This window comes from Mycteria americana, chromosome 2 (genome assembly GCF_035582795.1).
Source record: "Mycteria americana isolate JAX WOST 10 ecotype Jacksonville Zoo and Gardens chromosome 2, USCA_MyAme_1.0, whole genome shotgun sequence".
NCBI lineage: Eukaryota > Metazoa > Chordata > Aves > Ciconiiformes > Ciconiidae > Mycteria > Mycteria americana.
Window position 1 is genome coordinate 13988775 of NC_134366.1, and position 23816 is coordinate 14012590.

Sequence of the window (23816 nt, forward strand, 5' to 3'; positions counted from 1 at the left end):
GGGGAGGGATTCTTCAAGTGTTGTTCCAAAACTCTCAGTTTTGAAAGAAACCCAAACCCTAAGTTTTTCATATAATTATTAAATTAAAATAAAGAGGGTCATGTCATGAGAATTTCCAGTATTTTTGAGACACGTTTTCATCCTGCCTTAGGACAGAAAGGCAAAATACCAAAAGTTGCCAAGCGTCAAATCTAGCGTGTGTGCTAGAAATGGGGAAATGCTATTTTGAGGGAGATGGTACTTCCTCAGCCCATTGATCTTGATCTTGTTGTACTACATTTTTATTACCTTAGACAAGTAGCATTTTTCCATATATTCTAATGGAAAAGGAATTCTGCAACGTGATTTTTCCTGATATTTGCAATGCCACAGAAATTGCATCTTAGAGCTAACCACAGTGAAGGACATTTCCCAACTAGTTCTATAATTCTCTAAACATAGTCACCTAAAAGCTAGGTATCTATTCTGCTCTAATTGTCTACACTCCCTCTACAAGCAACAAATTGGGTTGCCTTGAGAATAAATAATTTCTTCTTAAGACAATTGGGGAAAGAAAGTGGGCTGAATGATTGTCTATCGATCTTTATCTTCCTCTCTTAACTATACAGGAAGCCAAGATATCTAGTTCAGATTAAACACCTTGCTTTTAGATAGTTAATAGAAAATAAGTATATACAATGTATTAGGACAGTTGAAAGAATCATGATCTGGTGATAAAGTACATAGTGAATTCATACCTTTTTAGTAGTGAAACTTTATAATTAAATGGATGTGAAAGTAGTTTCTTTTTTCTGTCTTTTTCTGTCTCCATCACTGTTCTCCTCACGCCCTTTTTTTTTTAAGAATTATGGTAGTCATCTATGGCCCTTTGAAGGACTTGAACGCAGCAGCAGTTTTATAAATAAACCTGTTTCTTTTATTCTTAAGCATTTTGGATAAATAATATCCTAATAACTCAATCATTTTTCTTTGAAATTAGTATTAGGATTTAATCTAAATATGCTTTTTAAAATGGAGGACATGACCTGTCTTACATCTCTGGCAAAAATGTGCATCTAACAGCACAGACCCACCCTTAGAAAAGGGACTTCAGCAAACAAAAAATGCGTAGTTTAGAAGACTCCTGTATTCATAAATGCTTATAGTCATAGGCAATAAGTGTGTGATAGGCTGCAGGTGAAAACCTTTCACAGATTTTCTTGAGAGCTTCTCAACAGTTTCAGTTGCCCTTGATCTTTCAGTGGAACTGCAACAGCTTGATGTTTTCAGGACTGGGCTTGTGGAGAAGTCAACTTTCTCACACTGTACCATGCAATGATGCTTGGGACAGCAACTGGCTAGGGAAGATCTACTGACATTGTTTGGGACTGCAGCTCTAGCTAACTACACAACAAAAAATTTCAATACATACAGTTTGCCCATAGCTTCCAAAGTCACTCCTTCGAGTAACACAAACCACCCTCACAGGTGATGTGCTCTGAATGGCTCACAGACAGTGTGACATATACTCTCTACTGAATCATCAAGAGCAGAGATAATAAATCTCCTGGTGCTATTTGTATAAACTCATATCATCATAGAATTATGGAATGGTTTGGGTTGGAAGGGACCTTAAAGACCATCTAGTTCCAACCCCCCTGCCGTGGGCAGGGACACCTTCCACTAGAGCAGGTTGCTCAAAGCCCCATCCAACCTGGCCTCAAACACTTCCAGGGATGGAGCATCCACAACTTCTCTGGGCAACCTGTTCCAGTGCCTCACCCACCCTCATATTAAAGAATTTCTTCCTTATATCTAATCTAAATCTACCCTCTTTCAGTTTAAAGCCATTAACTTTTGTTCTGTCACTCCATGCCCTTGTAAAAAGTCTCTCTCCTGCTTTCTTGTAGGCCTCCTGCAGGTACTGGAAGGCTGCTAGAAGGTCTCCCCAGAGCCTTCTCTTCTCCAGGCTGAACAACCCCAACTCTCTCAGCTTGTCTTCATAGGAGAGGTGCTCCAGCCCTCTGATCATCTTCGTGGTCCTCCTGTGGACTTGCTCTAATAGGTCCATGTCCTTCTTCTGCTGGGGGCCCCAGAGGTGAATGGAGTACTCCAGGTGGGGTCTCACGAGAGTGGAGTAGAGGGGGAAAATCACCTCCCTCAACCTGCTGGCCACACTTCTTTTGATGCAGCCCAGGATATGGTTGGCTTTCTGGGCTGCAAGTGTACATTGCCAGGTCATATTGAGCTTCTCATCAACCAGTACCCCCAAGTCCTTCTCCTCAGGGCTGCTCTCCATCCATTCTCTGCCCAGCCTGTATTTGTACTTGGGATTGTCCCAGACCACATGAAGGACCTTGCACTTGGTCTTGTTGACCTTCATGAGGTTTGCACGTGCCCACCTCTCAATGTCAAGGTCCCTCTGGATGGCATCCCTTCTCTCCAGTGTGTTGACCGCACCACACAGCTTAGTGTCGTTGGCAAACTTTCTGAAGGTGCACTCAATCCCATGTTGCCGACAAAGATGTTAAACAGCGCTGGTCCCAATACTGACCCCCGAGGAACGCCACTCATCACTGGTTTCCACCTGGACATCAAGCCATTGACCGCAAGACTTAGAATGTGACCATCCAACCAATTCCTTATCCACTGAGTGGTCCATCCATCAAATCCATGTCTCTCCAATTTAGAGACAAGCATGTCATGTGGGACAGTGTCAAATACTTTGCACAAGTCCAGGTAGATGACATCCATATAACTCCATATACCTTGTTGCCTCACTTTACAGTTTCTTCAGTACCTGGAGGGTAACTATGGCCAAAAGGTTGAAGCTGTGTGTGTGCACAAGTGAATCATTGCTACGGTGTATAGGAAGAAATCTATGACAGTAGCAATAGGGTTAGGAAATACATATATATCTGACTTTGCTGTGCAGTTCCCAGAGTGATTCATGAGATCCTATCTACAAGCCAGCCCTCCCCTTTACCCCCAAACAAAACAAAGGAGACAAAAGTGGGTGTGTTAGGAATTCCTCTTGCGTTAAATATTTCGGGAAATGACAGACAAATGCTTCCCTCTAGTGAAATGAGTAGTGGACTAATTGTGTCAGCTAAGTGAGCAAAGCAGTAAAGTGCTTACATGTGTGCATGTGCATGCAGATAAAAAACATAATTAGGCACTCGCCTCTAAATTGACACACACTCTACTAGAATATTTGTTTAAGTTCTTTCTTAAATTTGATTTGTACTTCAGAGAAATACTTTGCTAAGAAGCAGTAGAGAATGGCTGAGTACTGGTAATACAAAAAACAACTTCAAAAGCATGTTAAAAATGTATTTTTCATTACTTTTTTTCTTCTGCTTTTGTTAATGCTGTCTTTCTTATGTCTCTAACTAGAAAAGAAACAGAGCAGCCTGAAAAAAGAAAATCAACATTTATTTTTATCATAGTGATAAATCATTGTGCATAAGAGTTTATATGCTTTTCTGTTAAACAAAAAAGATACTTTTAAATGCTACAAGACTCCACAAGCATTTCAAAATCACCACAAAAAATTTAAAGAAGAAAAAAAGTACATAGAAGCTCTGACTAGGCTAAAAACATTTGGCTTGTCCTTTACATGGTGTAATTTTGAAGTGCTGAGCTTGCAGAAATAAATATGCTTATTTTTAATTTTTTATTAAAGCAGAATGGAAAACAAATGATCTTTTCTTAAAGCCTAGGGGAACAGTTCTGTGGTGAGACAGACTATTATTAGATAAGAAAGTGGAAGGGAAAATTTTAAAGAATATTCAAAGTGAGCTTTCGTGTACCCTCAACACCAAATGAGACTCGAAAAAGTTCTTTTTTGCTCATAGAATATATGCAATCAGCTTACAGAGTTCTTGAATTACCTTTGTATTTGTAATTTACAAGACAGATTTTTGTTCTGAGTGTTATCCTCTTACTTCCTTATGAATTTGTTATTGATGACTGAACAGTGAATGCTAGAACTGTGTTTTGGAGTTACAATTGATAATACAAATCAGATGACATAATTTCTATTTCCTGACTAAATATACTAAACTCTTAACATCAGGTTATATGGTTTGGAAAAGCCTTTGGGGGCTTGAAATTTCTCAGGGAGAAGTAGCAGATAAAGGGGATTGAAAATTTTAAAAATATTTTAAACCTCTTTTCTTTCTACGCAATGTAAGCCTTGCCTTAGGGATAGTTCCTAGAAAAATTAGACTACTCTAAAATTGCATGGCTGAGAGCACACCAGTTTAAATTAATTTTCCATTGTCACATCCACATAATGTAATTATGTGTGCTTGTGTGCTCTTAGTTGTAGAAAATGCAGAGGATTTTAGCATTTTGCATGAAGTCCTGAAAAGTTTGGACCTCTGCTTTACTGAGACATTTTCATCATCAAATGCGTCACTTTCCTTTGATGCTCACCTGCACCATTTGAAGAGATGGACCCATTGCAATGCACCAAGAGGTGCACCATTTGAAGGGAAAGAGAAGTCAAAGGCAAAATTTGCAAAGACATTTTCCACAAGACTTAAAGTAAGAAAAGATAATTGCAATCTGTAAGGATATTTCAGGCTAATGCTCTTACAGGGTTTACCTAATGAGCACATTCAGTAACAGGCCATGCTCATACTCCTAACTCATTGCATATTTTAGGATAAGTATGAAGGTGGTTAAAACTGACATTGCAATGGACTATACATGCAGACTTAGTAAATATAGTTCACTGGCAAGGAGTTTAAGAAGTTAAATCTTGACCAATTGTGGTTGTCATCTTATAAACTTTGGTGACTGAGGGAGAGATTTTCAAAAGAACAAAAGATTATAACATACCCAACTGCCAGAAGAAATGTTGGCGACAATTACACGAAAAAGCTTTTCACTTTCTTCAGCCATCTTTACCTAAAATTAAATGTCAGTCCCAGAACAGATCTGCCTTTGAGGCCTAAGCCTTCTGTTCTGACAAATGCTTGAATGGGAGTTTAAATGTTCACTTCTAGTGCATAACTACTGAAGGAAAAGAGTACAACTCAGATGTTGGCTGGAAGTTCATGAGAAAGTCTCAGGCTATAAATTTATTTTCATAAACCCATAATGATGAAAGGTGGGGGATTTGTGCTGTTTTTACTGAGGTCTGCTTTGTATTTGGTTAAATTCTTTCTAATTATTTTGCTTTTAATATTGTAGTCTGTATTTTGGAGAGTGGACCTGTACAAATTACAGAGACCTTTGTATTTGTTGTTCAAGACACAAGCCTCTGTGGATTTGTGACTGAATGTGTAGGATAAGTTCCTAACCTGTTTGGGTAGCCCCTGTCATAGTGTGTTCTGTTCACGTTAGAAAATTGTTGCCTAATTAGTAATACTGCAAACAGAATCTGCAGTTTCAAAAATCAAAGTGTTTTGGCAAAGTACTAATGGTTGTGGCTTTCTTGTTAATAAAGTCAAATGGAAGTCTCTTCACTGAAGATGGAAAGCTTCAAGGAGAAATAGCGCTTTCACAGGAGAGACACTTTGATGGATTCTGATTTTCAAAACAGATTTCCAGACCTAATTTTCAAAGGAGCATTAAAAAAAGCCATTTAGACTAGATCACATCAGAAAATCCTTCTACCTTTTTGAGATACAAAAATTGTTTTTTGAGTGCTGTCTCAATGAAACAAGATCAGTTCTCTTTAGTGTAATACAATTTAATTCAATGGTTTTTGAAATAATCTCACAGAAGCAGAAGCTGAAATGTGATTAAAATACAAGAATCAATGAAAACAACCTGCAGTGGAGCATCAAGGCTGATTCTCCTCTTACTTATGATGGTGTAGTTTGGCAGTTGGTGAATTTGTACCAGGACTTTTCTTTGAGGAACACTATTTTTAGTTGTCTTTTCTGTCCATAATGAGATTACAGGCAAAGAAAGAGATGAGTGTGATCCATGAGAATAAATGTTATATATACATTGGGATGAGTTTTGGTATTTTTAATTTTTATTATTATTATTGTTTTTATTTTAAGCTTCTGAAATTCTCAATTCACAGTCATTTCTATGGAATAAAATTAAATTTAGCAATGATATACTATGCATCTCACCAATATTAAAAAATGAAGCCAGTTTAGTTTTAAAGCTGCATACACTTAGAAAGTATTTATGCTAGTCCTGGAAAAAATAGGAACCATTTCTAACCTCCTTAACAGCCACACATCACACTGACAAATAATATCAACACACTGCCCCCGCAAGAAACTCCCATATGTCTGATTATTCTGGAAGCGTATCATACACACACCAGACTTTGGTCCCAAGCAAGCACATACCTCTTTATTTCTAAGCCAGCAGCATTATCCTCAGTTTTTCTGGGTAAGTCTATCATGGAAGGTTTTGTGTTAGGGTGTAACTTCCTAAATTTGATGTTTTATGCATATATATCTCCAGTTACCATAAGCATTGCTTTATTAACTTTAGCACTGTAACCCTTCATCTTGTGAGAATTTAAAAGATGGTTTTAAGAGCAGCTGACCTTCAAGAAGTTATCTACCCACAGTAATATCAAGAGAGCCTCAACCAAATGCACTTTATTAATGTTTCCACATTCTCTCCTTATACAAACACGGCAAAACAGGTTCTGACATTCATTCACTATTTCAAGATTGGGGGTAACATTCTCACCCAGCCTACACTTCTATTTTAAGAAACTCAGTAAACTTACTTGAAATATATTTAATAATAAGTCATCACCACAAGCAAAACCCTCTGAAGCAATTTCCTCATTGGAAAAAGAATATTATACTTTTTAAACAGAAGAGATAATGTATTTATTTGAAATAATGTGATGGGGTGTGAAAAAAGTTCAATAAGAGTTGCCAATAAATGTAGGATTTGGCAGGCATAGCAAAAAATAACCATCAGATTGAAATAGTACTTTTGGCAGTGCTCAGAAATCTTTAGCTCTGTGTAGAATGACACCCTGTTACTATAAGCAAACACAATTAAAGTTTTATTGAATGTGTTTACACACACAGAGACACATTTCTTTATTACTACAAGGTATAGTAACGTTTTTCGCACACAGTGCACAAGCTAAACTCTCTTCCTAACACCTTGCCCACAGCCCTCTGAACCTATTAAGAAGGTTGCTCTGACTTCATCAGGGGCCAGAATCTCACCCTTTGACTATACTGCTCTGAGTTCAGCATAGGATGAATCCTAAAAGTCATGCTGTGTTTCCAGGTACTTTAAAGCCATAAATCCATATTTAATTAGAAGTGCATGAAATGCTGTAGAAGATAAGATCTCTGTTCTAAAAATGAAATAAAAAACTGGGCCTTTGGCTTTGTTCTCTGACTCTGGGCCATAATTTAATTAAAACTGCATATCATATGCTAAAAATCTCATTGACAAGTCTTAGTTGAGGAATTCAGATTCCTTGTGGTACCTCAATCTGTGCTTTCTATTTTCCTGTCATATTGTTCCATATTCTTATCCTCTTCCCCACCCCCCTGCATCTCACACTCCTTCCTCTCTTGTTTCTCATTAACAAAATGAATTCCTTTGAGATTTAATGCTGTAATGTTGAAGTTTGAACACTGGCATCTTACTATCTTAATGGATATCTTACTTGACAGCTCTGTGAATTTCAGCTCTCTCCTTTAACAGCATATATTTGTGAGAAAAGGCTGGCATTGAATTTAAGTGCAGGGAGCTCAGGCAGGCTTGAAATGGAAACCTAGCTAAAATAACTGTGATTTCTTCCTATTGCATTAGAAACTGGAGTAGGCTTGAGACATTAAAAAGAAAATGGAATATCAATGATGTAACTGGAAAGCCCATCACTTGTACCAAAACCCAGAGTGTGATATTCGTGTTTTATTATATCAGTTTTTTATTTCTTTTTGCAGTAAAGTTGTGGACAATGATGACGCTGAGGTAGATCTTGACTGTATCTCTGGGGACTTTTGCGTTCATGGGGAAACTTCTGCTCTTGAATCCATGAAATAGCTTTCATATTTTGGCAGTGAGAGTGTGGGAAGTGGAGACAATCACAAAAACGGGGTTTAGGTATTGCCTGTGTTGCCAGTTACAAAGAATTGTAAGATACAACAGCATCTCCAGTCTCTTAGACAGAGAGTAATGGTGGCATTTCAGACCTTTCTCATTTCAGAGGGATCACCTTTAGACATTACAAAACTGTAGGTACTTGAGACTGCAAGCTATTTAAAGCAACTACTGTGTGTTTTCAGTGTGTATATGCATTTATATGCCTGCCATTGAGTGGGAATATGAATATGACAGAAGACTGTTCATTGACAGAAGATAACAGGGAAGCTTGTACTATATCTACCTATACTATGTAAACTGAAGTTATTAATCTATCTGGAGCAGTAAAATACTACTTCCCATATTAAGAAAGACTACTCATATATAAAGGTGATGTTGTCATAGTCTTAATTTGTATGGCCTTGGCTGATCATTTGGAACTGGTCTGTAAGAAGTCAATTCACATGGATTTTCCACATAATTAGATCTACAGTGACTCTCAGACACTGGACCCACGTGTATCATTTGCATGATATATCTTAATATAAGTATTTCACAGTATATTTCCTCCTCGCAGCTGTACTTCTGAAGCAGCACCCACACCTTCTGTTCTTGAAAAATTGCACTTTCTTTCCAATAGCTGAATTCTGCAAGTAGGAAAATTCATCCGTACCCACTCCCTCTCCCCCCCTCAATTTTCAGGCAGAATCCAAAGTCTGCCGATACCAATGAAAATCCATTCATTGACTCATGGGGTCTTTATCTGTACAGCATCTTATACAATCCCTAGTCGATATATTGCTGTGCTCCTCACACAGCAGACTGGCCAGGTTAGATGTTCAGGACGCATGGCAGTCAAAAGTAACCTGATGGATAAATCGGGAGGCAGATCCCACGTTCCTTTTGGTGTGCTTCCAGTTAAAGGCTTGCTCAGTTACACGTACATATCTACGCACAGAAATTATACTGTAGCGAAATCCATGACAAAAATCCTAAAACACTGCTCTCCTCTTTCTCACAAAAATTATCGTGCCAAAAGAACTGGTGTAAAGATTGGAGCAAGCAAGGGCAGAATCTGTCCCTGTTAACTAAAATCAGGGCACAATTTTAGCTGAAGACAAAAAGAGGGAAGGTAAGGATTTTTGTATTAGAATAACCTCTGGGAGTGTAGCAACAAAGGTTTGATTTTTTTAGGCATTTAGGTGTTTAAAGGTAAAAATAGGCACCAAATATGATGGGGTTTTGTGAACAGCATAGGATTAAGGGGCAAGAAAGAGGCAAGGGAGTATGAGACACAATCTGGAAGCCTTGCATGAAGCTAAGCCAATTTACATTGTCAGGGGGATGGGGCCTTGCTTCTATATGACAGTTTTCATCTGCTTAGCAATTCACTTTCTGCTGATAATTATAACATTATCTGGAGATCTAGGTTTGGGGTTTTTGCAGTAAAATCCATCATGTGGCAAATAAAAAGCATTTTTGTTTAGGATTAATTATAACACAAGAAGGCTCTCACAATATTTCTGCTACAATGGTTTCAATAATTCTATTTTCAAACGAAACAGGCAAAAAAATTTTCCACCCTTTTATTTTTATGCAGTATGTGATTCTCATGTTTTGCCACTGCTGTCAGTGCATTCTAGCTTGATTTTTTTTTTGTTGTTTTATTTTTGGTTTCATGGTATTTTCAATAATTAGCTTATCATGACTCTTTTTTTCTATTCTTTGCTCATGATGCTACTTTTTGTGTGATGTTCCCTCTCCACCTGTGCAAGATGCATATTTGTCTCCCCTATAGGAGGGGTTGAAATGGCTGGTATTGACTTGACATCTATTTCTTTCTGTGTGAGAAATCATCCCCTGCCCTTAGAATTTGATTTAAAATGGTTGCTAGGGCACATGCCCCACTTAACAGACACCCCGGGTTTCTAGCGAATATGAAATACAGGATACAATACTACAGTGTGCTACATTTTCGCACATAGTCATTGAAAATATCTAGCCTTTGAATGAAGCTCAGCATATCACAAGTCTAAGGCCATAGGTCTAGTGGAAAAAAATTGCAGTGCACATACCCCATCTCCAGCAAACGCCTAGCAAGGACACCAGGTTGGAGCATTAAAAGGCTGACGTTCAATTCCCTGCTTAGCTTATCCGTGTGACTCTGGACACACTGCTTAGGCATCCATAATGGTCAATAGGAGTTTGTTTCCAACCAGGCATTAGCTTGGCTACATTGCAAAAGAGGATCTCTTTGTGCTACGGCATGTGGACAATGTAAATACCTGCAAAATTTTGAAGTACTGGACAGAAAGGTCACTGAAAGTGGAGAGAGGAAAGGAAAGAGAAAGATGGGCAGAAAGGGAAGATGTAGCAGTTGGTTCCTTTCGATAGTAGTGATATTTGCCCAAACATACCTTAATGCCTGAGATTTCTGAATTTGTATTTTTTTTTACTACTATTAGATGAATGAATATGATCTTTATGTAAAATAAGCCAAGATTACATTTTTTTCAAACTAAAAATCACATCTTAATTTTCATCTTGTGTTAAAAAACTTTTTCAAGCGTTCTCTACTATCTTGCCATATAATCAAAGTGAAGAAATGAAAATGGACCAAAATACTACAATCAAGCCAATGTCAAGGAGAGCAAGATTTGACCTCCTACCTGCATTTTACAGAAAAACTGTCACAACTGCCTCCCACATAACTTTTATAGAAGGAAAGAGAAAAGAAAACTGTACTTCAGTTCATGTTCCTCTTTCAAGAGATGCCTTTACTGATAGCATCAGTGCTCTTCTGCACTCACAGTGAGTGATGTGACTTTATATTTCGTAGTGATTTGCTTACTTGCAGTCCAGCATTCAGCCACTTCATATTTCTGTATCATCTGAAGTTGTACTTAAGCTCCAGTTAACAAGTGAGAAGCAGAACTGACACACAAACTCTCTGTCGTCTGTAGGTGTATTCACTGGTAAAAATCTCCCAGTGTAAAGCAGACAGTTGTTTTATTTACTATAGCAAATAAAGTAAGGAATAATTAGTAAAAATGGGGCAATGCCTCAAATTCTCCTGCACATATCTATCTAAAATATTTCTTTGTGTGAACACACTGTCATCACTTAATATTTGTGTCTCAGTTATTTGCCTTTTCAGTGACTGTTTCAGAATGAGGGCTTTTCTGTTCTTGTCTTCACAGCTCATAACTTTTATTACTAGGATCAACTCTCTTTCCTTCTCACCACATTTTTAAGAAACCAGTTTTTTATGATGTGGTAAGTAGTACTGAGCACAGTATAAGTGAAGTCTTGCCAGAGATTTCATTACTACTTCCTTACGTTTACATCCTACGTTTATAGCACTATGTTGGCTTTTAAATTTATTCTTAAAGTTGTCGAGACATTTATGGACAGAAGACCACTATTATATCAAAATCCTTGAGAGCATGCTCTCCTCTGCTTCATTTCTATACTCTCCTTGTTTGTATTTGTAAAACGTGTGCTTTAGACTTTTTATTTTGATTGAGAGAACATTTTTTCTCCATTTACAAACCTCTATGCAAGGAACTGAGCAAGGTCACAAGGTGTTTTTCTTTCCTTATTCTTTTTTCTAGGGTATTACATAGAGAAACTGTGGTAAGGAATTACCACCTGATCTGATATAAGTTATGTTCTACACTGAGTACCCGATAAAATGAACCAAGTACATCATCAGAAGATGGATGTTTTTGTGGTTAAGACAGTGGACTAAAACGCAAAAACCCTACGTTCAACTTTATAGCTCTTTTTCAGGCTTCCTGTGGGCTTGTCTATATTGCAGAAAATGTTGTATCATGAAGAAATTGTTGGGTTAATGCCAAACCAAGGTTGAATGTCCACAATGAATAGTGCAGTGCTGGAGAGATATATTAGCTTGAGACTCAAAAGCAATATAGTTGTATTGGCCTGAAGATAATGAGCTTCTCAGCAAAACGTATTAACTGTAATACAGCACTGATGGAAATATCAGCTCACAGGTTTGAAGCTAGCTTGCCTGTGGGTCCACCCAGCTCTGGCAGTTTTGAATATTCCTGGTTCTGCAAGACAGCTATAATTTCAGTGACTTTCAGCGACTTTCAGCAATTGATTTAATCTCACTCTGCTTCTATTATTGTGCTATTACTCTTCTAAAATATTATTATTTAGGAAAATTGATGCAAATTTATTTCTCTTTGCCTGTTCAAGTTGCAGTTGATCTATCTAGAAATACCTCTTTTTTTATATATTAGAATAGGGCCTTGTGTTATAGTGTCTAAATGTCACTGTGAGAGAAATAATAAGCAATAATCAAAATGGTCAGAGGCTGTGGGTAAGTAAAGCCTGTATGACATTGTGAAACACTCTATCAGTGTTTCTCAATCTGTGGTCAAAATAGCACTGGTAGTCAGTAAAACGCCAGAAAATAGACAACAAAACAGAAGAAAATGTGCATATTTTAAATAGGTGCTTCCCCACTCATGCAGGCCAGGAAATAAAACAATACGATGGAAAATATAAACAATAAATTAACGTTATAGTTTAACTTAGTTTTTACTTTGTTACCAAGAAAAAACCCCACATTATAGCAATACTTAAGTTATTACATGGATTTTTTTTTTCCCAGAGGTTAAATAATCCTTTAATTATAACAGGCTAAGAAACTCTGCTCAGGCTATGCTCTAGCTAAAAGAGGCACCACAGAATATCTTTCCAGGTAAAAATGGGCATAACCAAGGTATTTCCTTTGCAATCTATACAAACTTCCAGATAAACCCTTTTATAAAGTTTTAGCCATTTACAAACTTCAGACAACTTATAGAAAAGTTCATCTAAACAACTTTTGGAAGAAAAATAATGATAAGCACTTAAAAATACATATTGTATGAGTTTATAACATAAGGATATCATAATAATAATTAAAATGAAAATAATTTATAAACCATAACAATCCCTCTTTTATCAGTATGAGACCTGTGCAGTGTATCTAGTTCACCTTAGAGAAGGAATCCCTCTTTTTTTTCTCCCTCCTAGCAATTTCACATTTGTGCATTGTGGTGCAGGTTCAGATGGACCTCAAAGAACTTTTCAAACCTGCTTAGAAGCCAGCAATGGTTAAAGCGTCGGTGGAGTATAAGGAGCTCTGCTAAATGCTTCTCCTTTTTACCCAAGGATAGCCTGCTTGGAATAAAATATAACAGGCTTACACAACTGAAACCCCAAGAGACCACTTTGCCACGTTAGAACATGATTGCTTTATCATCATCCAGCAAAGCCAGCTGCTTCAATACAAACCAACACCACACACACCCCACACACCTCAATTTGCCCAGGAGGGCCAAACTATGACCACTTTACTGAAATTGGTGTAAGCCACTAGAAGCTCACACCCTCTGTATCATTCAGGGCTTGTCTCTCCATCAGTGTAATATCTCATGAGAAGTGTTCTGGGGCTCTGGTCCAGTACTAGCTCAGAAGAAGGCATGACAAATCCTGGGTCACTCACACCATTTCTTTCAGTACATGAGTATTTAGGCATTGCCTTTTCCCCAGCAACACTCCCTTCTAAGCATAGCCTGAGTCAAACCACTTTTAACTTGTAAGATCTGAAACCAGCCTTGCTTTTACTATGTTTCCTCTAAATGTGACCACTATTTTCTGGGTTTTAGCTGGGCTACTTTTTCTTCATGCAATCAAAGCATATCTCACCTTCTCTTTTCTAAAATATACTGAAATAAACACTGAAATTTATAAAACAACCCTATGTGGTTAAGGGAAAACATACTCTTACCTACTATAGTTAGAATTTTAAAAAGGGGAAATTAATTTCAAGGCATTAGAACTGCTGCTCAGAGATTTATACAGTGGTCTGATGGACAACTACACACAAACCATGCTATTATCATCCCAGCTAAGCAAGGCATTTAGACTTTTCACAGCAGAACAGCAATGGTAATTGATTGCAGGTGTTTCAGGCAATGAGCAGCACTGGGATACTTCACTCCTTCAGCCTTCAACACTGCACCAGCAGGAGGATGCATGGGGCTGGTCTGTTTGGCAGCTACTGAATACACAAAGTGTTTGGAAAATAACTAACTCATAATTTGCTGGAAGATCTTGTTATCACTAATATTTCTTCTATGACTTACAAAGTTTGTGACTTTCCTTTCCTTTCCTTTCTCAATAGGAATCTCCTGTATTTAGGAAGATGCAAATAAAGGTTTAGATTTGTAAAATGTAGAATGGGTAAGAAAATCCTGGGCGCTTGTAAGGCTGAAGCAAGGAAAGGAGACGAGTGGAGGTATTTGGCCAGGTCTGGTGCAGGTGGGGTGAAAGTAAATTGTAATGGAATGTCAACCTTGACCAGATGAAAAGTGCATAAGGCCCTCTTGACTCTCTCGCTATATACTTGTCCCTCTATGGTATAAGATCTAATGCTTTCATTTGTCTGACTTTGCTTAGGGATGAATGTCTCACTTAAAATAAAAATCTAAAGTGTAATGAAATATCCCATTCAATGCAATGAAATACTTTGTTTTATCTTAAGGAGTCTTGCTTCACCTTAAAAATATCCAAGCAGTATTGCCCTTTGAAATTAAAACTGAAAATCCTCCACCGGAAAATGACAGAAACCAGTTAAACAGTTAACTTTTGGATAACAGTAGATGAAGAGCAAGGTTTGTTGCTGACTCTCATTTGGGCTGGTTGACAGCTGGACCCTGTTGAAGCAAACGGTTTACAATGAGTTAGTTCCAGGGCTGGGAGAACTGCTCTTCTCACACAAAACTATCTCCCGAATTTGATTAAAATTTACAATTGTATTTTTGGCACGTGAATTAGCATAGAAAAAAGTCACGAATCTATTCAATCTTCCAGCCAGGTCTGTGTGGCTTGTGCCACCTCTGCTCCTCTGGGGTTTTTTTTGAATCCTGACGAGTTCAGAGCCCTGGATGAGATTATTCTTCTGTAGTCCCTGGCAGTGCACGCAATTCAGCACCATTTCACTCTTATGGCAGAGAGAGACACAAAAAGTGGCTTGTCTGTCTAACTCAGCTTTGTGTTCAGCATTATTGGGACTAGCTAAGTGCTATGGACTTTGTGTGAGAGTGAAATATGAATTAACCTGGACAAGAGAAAGATTTCTGGATTAAGGAAAATGGCTGCAAGGAAGTAGGCAAACAAGATTGAGGTAGAAACCAAAGGGAGTGGTAAAATGACTGCTTCACTAGGTCCTGATGAGTTCCTGCTAAAACCAAAAGGGATTTCTCTTACTGATTTTGATGGAACTTGAAGAGGACTCCAAGGACTGAAGGGTCTTGAAAGCTGAAGTGAAGAAAGGGAGTGGAGTCATGCTAATGCTTCATACTGACAGTGAAAATTGATGAAGATGAAACAACATAGGCAGAAGCATTTGGAAAGGAGAGTGACACAGTCTGGACTTGTGAGAGAACTATGATTATAGAACTATGACTATAGATTATATAGTCTATAATCTATAGACTATAGATTATAGCAGTCAGTTAGTAAATCATTACCATGTGGCAAGAGCAGAGAAGAACACAGAAAAAGGAGGAGGAATCTGCAGACTAGGAAAACTTTATTTTTGCACATTTGTATGCCATAGATTATTCCACTTGGATTTTAGCAAATTTGTACCTGTTATAGAGTGGTTATTCATTATCTGCATTGTGCCTAGACCTGAGAGCCTTCAGCTATGTACAGGACAAAGCTGTATTCCAAACTATACCTTTATATGTTTGTGCTGTTTCAGGGTTTCCAGGACCCAAAAGGTGCACACATTCCTGCAGTCATCATGATTCTTTGCAGCTTGTCAGGAAGAATTCTCCATTCCTGGGTTTCCTAACCATGCTTCTGAGTGCAGGTCCCTGGAGGAGATCTGAATATGCAAGCTGGTTTTCATTCTCTGTTTCTGGGAAGACGAAGCACACAGTTTCACTCTTATTCACCCTGACTCCCAGCTCTAGGCTTGACACTAAAACAAGGCTATATTGACAAACATACAATGTTGAGCCCTTAGTTACAAGACTGAAAGCAAAAAGTTGTAAGAAAGAGAAATACATAACAAAATTCTGGTTTCTGCTTTAACAGCAGCTTGCTTGCTTAGCTGGTTCAATGTCCCTCAGCAGCGTGCTTGTGGCCAGCCATGGCTACAAAAACCAGGGACCCAGACTGAGCTATGTCTGCCAGGTGGATCACTATCTCCAAAGCAACTCCTGTTCCAAAGACTCCCACTTGCTTTTCCTTGGAGTTATACTCTGGGTACAAACGCCCATGACTTTTTTCTCTAAGTTTCGTAACTATTCAGCCATGGGAGGAGTAAAGTATACAAACATCATTCAGAACCCTTTTAGTGGTTAGTACCACAGGTGCTCTTCTTCCTAGTTATGAGTCTTCCCAAACCCAATTAAGGCCACTAATAAACATTGATTACCTGTTATACAAGATAGTAGTCATGCATGTTTTATGGTGATAGGGATTGTGGGTGTGCTCACAACTTTCCATAGAGACTACAAAATATCTAACCCAGTAACAGATGGCGAGAGATGAGTTGACATGCACCGTTGTATTAGATCAGACTTTAGCAACATGACAGAAAGGAGCTGGTTGTTACTGGGATTCCCCGCTGGATGACTGCTTAATGTTTAAATGCCAATGTAGGAAACCCTGGTAGAATTCAGAGACTTCCAGTCCTTAATGTCCTGAGAGCTGGTATGCCTTCCCTCCTGAGGTCTGATGACGTGGCTGCCAGCTTTTCATCTGGCAAAATTGCTTTCAACAAACATCAAATTTGTTGGTCTTCAATATTAAAGTTGTCATGTAAGTTTAACTTTACGGAAAGATTTAGCCAATGCTTGTTACATTTGTCTCAGCTGTTGTGCAAGACACTGTAGAAAGAAACAATTTTTGTCAAAAGACTTCAAAATCCGATTATAGAAAACTAGTACCCAAGTTATTTCATTGATAAATTGTCAAGTTATTTTTTGTGATGGACTTAGGGAATTGTCCTGATTTACTGAAATTAAATAAAGATGGAGGACTTTTTGGAATCTTTGATAATACTGCCAGCAAGTGAATTTCATCGCTATAGCTGCAAAAAACAAATAACCACTATAGAACTGTGGCTGTCAAGAGTAAAGGAACTGAAAAAAATTCCATGACTTACTGCCTGCATTAGATTAACAGCTCAACTACTTGAGCAAAAAAAGGGACAAGTTGTTAAAAATAAATCATTGATGTAACTTTTATAATAACAGTACGTATACTTCTGTAACCCATAACTTACAGTGCTTTGACTTTGCTGTATTCCCATATCCTGTATATCTGTCACTCTCTCCTTTACTGGTTATATAAAGAAATAAGTTGTGTTACTGGCAATTTTCTTTATCTCCAATAAAAGCTTGTAATCAGAAACTCAGTTTACAATAAGGTGTTTTAATTAATGATAATAAAACTGAAGATCATTCCACTGGGAAAATATTAGATAAATCTATTATACTCCTCAAATAAGAAATATATTACAAAGAAACACCAGAAATTCTGGGTTGTTCAGCTTCCTCAAATATTTAAACTGAAAAAAGCACACTTTGTTGGCTAAGAACTCAAGGACTATTCCTAATGAAACAAAAATATACTCTTAACACTGCTAAATCAGTTGGAGTCAATAAAGTTAGACCTTAGATGAATTTAGTTGATCTATGTTTTCCCTCATCTTTTATTGGTTCCACTTGGACCAGTAGGAATGAGAAGTCTTACCAATATTGGTGTGCAGTTTTTCTAGGGCCTGTACAGAACAACTTATGCCTATGTCACCACAGATGTTACAAGGCAAAGAGAAAAAGTAAATATTGTCTCATTTCACAGATGGTAAACTAAGGAATGAAAGGCTATTTTCCTTTTATTTTTTTCCCCTTTTGTAATTCTTATTCAGAACAACACATTAGCATTAATTTAATACCAAGTCAAATGTAAGGAGCAGACAAACCATGGTCTCAACTCAAAGGGAAGTACTTCTAGGGCTTTAATTACATTAGTGTTCCCCTTGACTTTTTAACTGACTGTTCGTGACAAGGGAGGAAGTAAATCAGTAGCCGAGCTGGAAACTGAATCCGGTTTCCATCCATCATGCTATAAATGAGATTATAAAAGCTTTGAGGATGCCTTAATTTACAGTCTACACAGAAGCCACCCCCACCACTTTCTCTGTATCATGCAGAGCTGACTCTTCCTGAGTATCTGTGAATGGTCCTTTTGAGTGTGTCTCTATTAACATAGTCCAGGTTAGAAGCATACTTTTGAAGTGAATCTCCTGATCGTACCCTCTTGACACACTTTCATCTGCAATGAGTGTGTGAACAGCATTGCTTTCAGATTATGTGCTCCAGAAGGCACCTAGCGTACTGCAAACGTTAATGGGTGTTGAATTCAGATGACCAGACCCACAGTAAAATCCAGTTGCACACAGCATGGACACCTAGTTCTCAGGACCAGCTGCTCCATTCTGTAGATCCTCTCCTATTGCCCTCCACTAATTGCAGATGAAGACTTAGGCTTTATATCTATTTCTAAGTTTGTCCCTATGTGCCAGCAGTTGACAGAAGAAGGGGTGCATGGAAGAGTTAGAAGACAGGACTAGATTATTTACCCAGGGATGATTGCCAAAACCCTCTGATCTCAGCTGCATGGCTGAGCTTCAATAATACTGAAAAAGGGCTAACTAATGAGGTCAAGAGACTGTTCTCATCCCTGGCACTTCTACGGAGTCCACAAGGTTGGACAAGACAGAAGAGAGAGATGACAAAATTTGCTATTAGGTTCCTGTAGAGTTGATTTTACAAGGGATCAGACTTTTTGCTGGACCATCCTCATGTAAAAATTCACTGCTTATAGTAAACCAAACGAAACATGGTGTTAGATGAATACTCTCTGTAGCCAATATTAGAGAACGCGCAGTTTTCTGGATGACAAAACACTAATTTTGTGTGCCTTCACCAAGAGGCTTGTGTTAAAATCATTCTCATTAAAACCGTATCAAAATCAGAGACAGAGCACATGGCATGTAACTAATTGCAGAATAAGGCCCTAAGTCTTTGCTTTACATTCACTAAACAAGACTGTTATTGCTGTTTGTGTGTGTTTAAATTAAATGTTGAGCTTTGTTAATTAAGAATAATAATATTTATAATAATTAACTCTGTTGTTTGACAGATAAATCTGTATTTCTTCTTTCTTTTTTCCCATTTTTTTTCTTAGTGGGATAGCATGAGGGCTTGGCATACTTACTGAGAATGGCTACATCATCCTTACTTCAAAATCAAAATTAGAATACCATCAAAAACTGAACTCTGCTCAAGTTTAGACATACTATAAGTTCAGGTGGCAAAGGTGTGACAAGTTCATTCAAAAGATAAATCCACATAAAATATCTGGGTTTGGAAAATTTGCTAAAAAATATAGATCAATTAATATGGGATAAAGGTTTCTCTTGGTGGCACAGATTTACTAGGAGGGAGAGGACACAAGGGGCATTAGCACCCTTGTCAAAATAGGTTGCTGCAATGCACTCTGCTATGCTGTGTGACAGGGAGGTGTTCCTCTGCTGGCATAACTCCCTTTTCAATAAGTTAGTGATATCCGAATCTTTTAGGTTTAATGGAAGCAGCTTCCTTTGGACTGTGCTTCCTCTGCAGGTGTGGAAGCAAGAAGGCCTGAGGCAGCAGTATTTGCTCTGGATCCAGCAGTGTAGTCTTAGACCAGCAACTTCCAGCAAAACACTCATTGATTTGAGCTTGCTGCTGTTAAAGCTTGCTGATTTGCTTAAGATGTTGCATAAACATTAGATCTTTTTTAAAGGCTAGATTTGATCTATTTTTGCCCATATTTTGCTGAGCTTTGAATTAATCTACTCAAAGTTTTCCCTTTTTTACAGAGAAAAAGATGGCAATCACAAGGCCTGTCAAGTATTATTCATTCTGAATCTTACACTCAGACTCATTCCAATGCTACTGGAAGCAAAGGGAGGTTTTTCAGATGATTTCGATATTATGGACCCATACTAGACTGGGAGATTGGGAGATACTGAGTGCCATTCATTGCCACTGAAGTTAAAAGCACATCCAGTTTTTCATAAGCTGTTAGACTGAACTGATTTAAAGTTTGAGTTGGAGATTTTGGAATTAATTTAAAATTGAATCTAACCTCTCAGATTATTATTCTTCGTATGTATGGAATTGATTTAGGATCTCTATTTAGAATTAAATAACTTCTTACTCTATCAAGCTGTCATTTTTACATGCTATAATAACAGTCACCCTATCCCAGGAAACTTTCGAACTAAGGGCAAGGCATCTGTGAGAAAAGATAGCATCATATGAAATGCATGTTGTGGGAAACTGAGAGAGACAGGCAGGAGAAAATACTATAAAAAGTAGTCAGAAAACTGTCAAAGTAAGAAAAAATAGTAATAAAACAATGCTTATTTTAGAACTTCCTGTTAAAACCTATCACGAAATTTTTGGAGCCATGGATATATATAAGTATAGGTTTTTGGAGGCATGGACCTTTTTTTTAATATAGATTACTTTCTTTATTCACCATGCAGATATTTCTTCCTAGAGCTACCACATATCTAGAAGATTAATTCATTTTATCTTATGACCCATATTTTCCAACTGACAAATATTTAATGATTTTCTGTTAGAACCTCATTAAAGGTACTTGATTTTGGGCAAGTGACTTGTATATACTTTCTAAAAATAAAGTAGCTTCCCAATTCTGATCCACCTAAATGCATACAACATGTGCACTTGAGACATCAGCTGAGTTCCCTCTTCATTCTTCCACTTCTAAAGTAGTTGGCAGGACTGGGAAATTAGTAAGATGGCACATTTGAGCCACCTGGAAAGAACTGTGGGGATAACAGTTGTCAATAGCAGAGACGAATTGAGAGAGATGACTACAAAGACATCATTATCTTCAAAGTGAGCAGGAACAATTTCATAAAAAAGTTTTGAAAGCGAAAGGACTATACTTCCCTTGACTGTATTTGGAATTTGCATGTTCAAAACTCAAACACTGTAAAATACGTGTAGGGTCATTGTTAGACATAGTAAATTTGGTGATTACCATACTGCAGATGTTCAGGAGTAGAAGCATTAAGATGCTACTTCCATCACCTGACAATCTTCTGTTCCTCCTTTCAGGTTCCTTTGTTCCCAGATTTATGTGGACAGTGGCTATCTTTAGCTATACTTATGATGAGTTATTAATCTGGCTATAGTATTGCTAAAAAAAATATACAGAAATAAGTAAGAATTTAGACCTGTAGTGTTGTTGTGTAATCAGAAACTTGTATGGTAAAACTTTTGTCTGGATTGGAAAATGTCATAAGAAATAGATCTATTAGTTAGGAAAGTTAATTTTGATGAAGTACTCATTTCAAAAGAAATTTGAAAAGAATTTCCAAATGCTTAATTAGTCTTCCTAAACCAAGCCTTTCTTAGTCTAGCTTCAATAGCTTCAGTATACAAGATACTTCCCCAAGATGTCTATAAATCCAAACTAACACAAAAATTCAAATAATATCAGCAGTACTTTGGGGCACAAAGTGGGATTCAAATGTGGATTGTCTCTCTGCCAACTGTTGCCACACCATCATGCCTTGCTCTAGCAGACTGAGGTGCTGTCAGTGTCAACATCCTTTGACTTATTCCACATGCCAAGACTCTAATGATAACCAGTCCTTTGGCCACTGCATGCAGGACTTGTTTCAAAGCCCCCAAGCGATTTCCTGAGAAGGCATCCCTGTCCACTTCTGTCCCTCAAAAAAAAAAAAAAAGAGGAAAACCGAAAAGATTTATTCTCCAGAGAATGACAGGATAAAATGATTTTCTGAAGGAGGTCGAAAGGTTGATGCATTAGGTACAGTGCAGCTTTACTGTGAAAGCTCCCTTTCATGAAATATGCTGTACCTTAAATCTGCTTCACTAGTGCTTCAAATGGTGTTAGTGTTGACAGACCATTCTTGTGGCATACAGAAAAAACACGAGGAATGTCTTTGTGAGGCATCTCCTGTGTTTCCTCCCACAGCTAAGCTTGTTCTTCTAGATAGCTCTTATATGTTATTAAATAAAATCGAGAAATCATAGAATTTGTTGTTTTTAAGGGATTTGCATGGAAGCAAACAAAAACCAACCTCAGTTTAAAGTAGGTAAGGAAAATGACTTTGCCATTTGCTTTGTTCTGAGTGCCCTTCTTTTTTTTGACAACAAGGAGAGTGTATTATAAGGGTTGCTACTCTCCTAAAAAGTGCTATATCTTGCACTTACTATACATTTCTTTGAAACATCCATTCCTTTGCCTACAGACATTCTGTGTTTGGAGCTGATCCTGGCTCAGGGAACAAAATGCAGAAAATAGAGCCACTTACCAGAGTCTGAGGCTGTCTTCCCTAGCTCCGTTGGCCAGTCCTAGGGTGTCTTCAGGCTATGAAGCAAACTCTTGGGTTTCTACAGCCTCTGGGGATTACAACTGCGATGTCTATAATCCCTTGATTTGATGATAATCCTGCCATCCAGTAAAATCCAACCCAATCTAGTCAAGTCTAATCTAATGGATGCTCCTGAATGAGTGTGAACATTCAGGATAACCTTCATGGTAACAGGTTCCAGGCTTTTGCGTGCAAGCATTTTCCCCACAAATTAGATTCATAGATTTTTATGCTTATGATTCCATAAATACTTACACCCACAAGCAAACTGAATAGCATACTGACTTCACAAAATAACAGCTCTCCATGTGTTTACATGGAATCCAGTGAAGTTTTGACATTTTTTTGGAAATTTTTGCCTTTCTTAAGGGACTTTTAAAAAACCTGAATATTCAGGTCATTCTTCACAAACTATTGAGTTGCTAAAAGAAACGCTGACTTTTTAAAAGCTTTCAATTAGGCCTGCTACTTGATCCATTTTAGCAGTTTTATTGAACTAATAACATTGTTCTCCCTGGATTATGATTCTGAGGGAGACCGTGATTCAAAGCATTTAACAGAAGTTGAATGAAATCATTCACATGATCAAAGTGACTCATCTGCATATGTTTTTGCAACCTTAATCCTCAAAAACAGATGCTATTAGTTTACCAGTCATACACAATAGCTAACTAGCTCCTAGCAGAATGGAAAACAATGCTAGGAAAGAATCTATTAGCTCTTATACTAACAGGCAAACAGTACTAAATAAATTTTTTAAAGATTTTTTAAAAAGGTAAAAAACAACAATACATTGTCCTTTAAATATTCTGGTATCTAAAAGGCTGCTTACTAGACCAAATCCAATAAAAAGAACTAGGTAGATTAGCTCAGTTCATTGCTTTTAATTAAATACATCCCGAGCTATGCTCTCAATGAATTAGCAAGGAACATTTGCTGCTTCTCATTTACACCCTTGCTAAAGTAGCAGTTGGAGCAACTCTATTCTGGCTAAATACTGTGAAAGAATGGTGTATAAGGAGCCAGGTGTGAGCTTTGCAAACGGAAAGAATTAATCCCGAGGGAAGGGAAAGGATGATCCAGGTGAATTTTAACTTGGAAATACCATATTTCAAAAGCATGTAATCCACAATGTAATCCTGAATCCTTCTCAAGGGCAGGCTTTCCTGCAGAAATATTATCCTGACCTTTCTCTTACTGTTGCTATGGAAAGAAATGCTTCCTGGCTTCTGGCAAAGGGCCAGTAATTGTATTTAAATGGGGTGTTGAACAA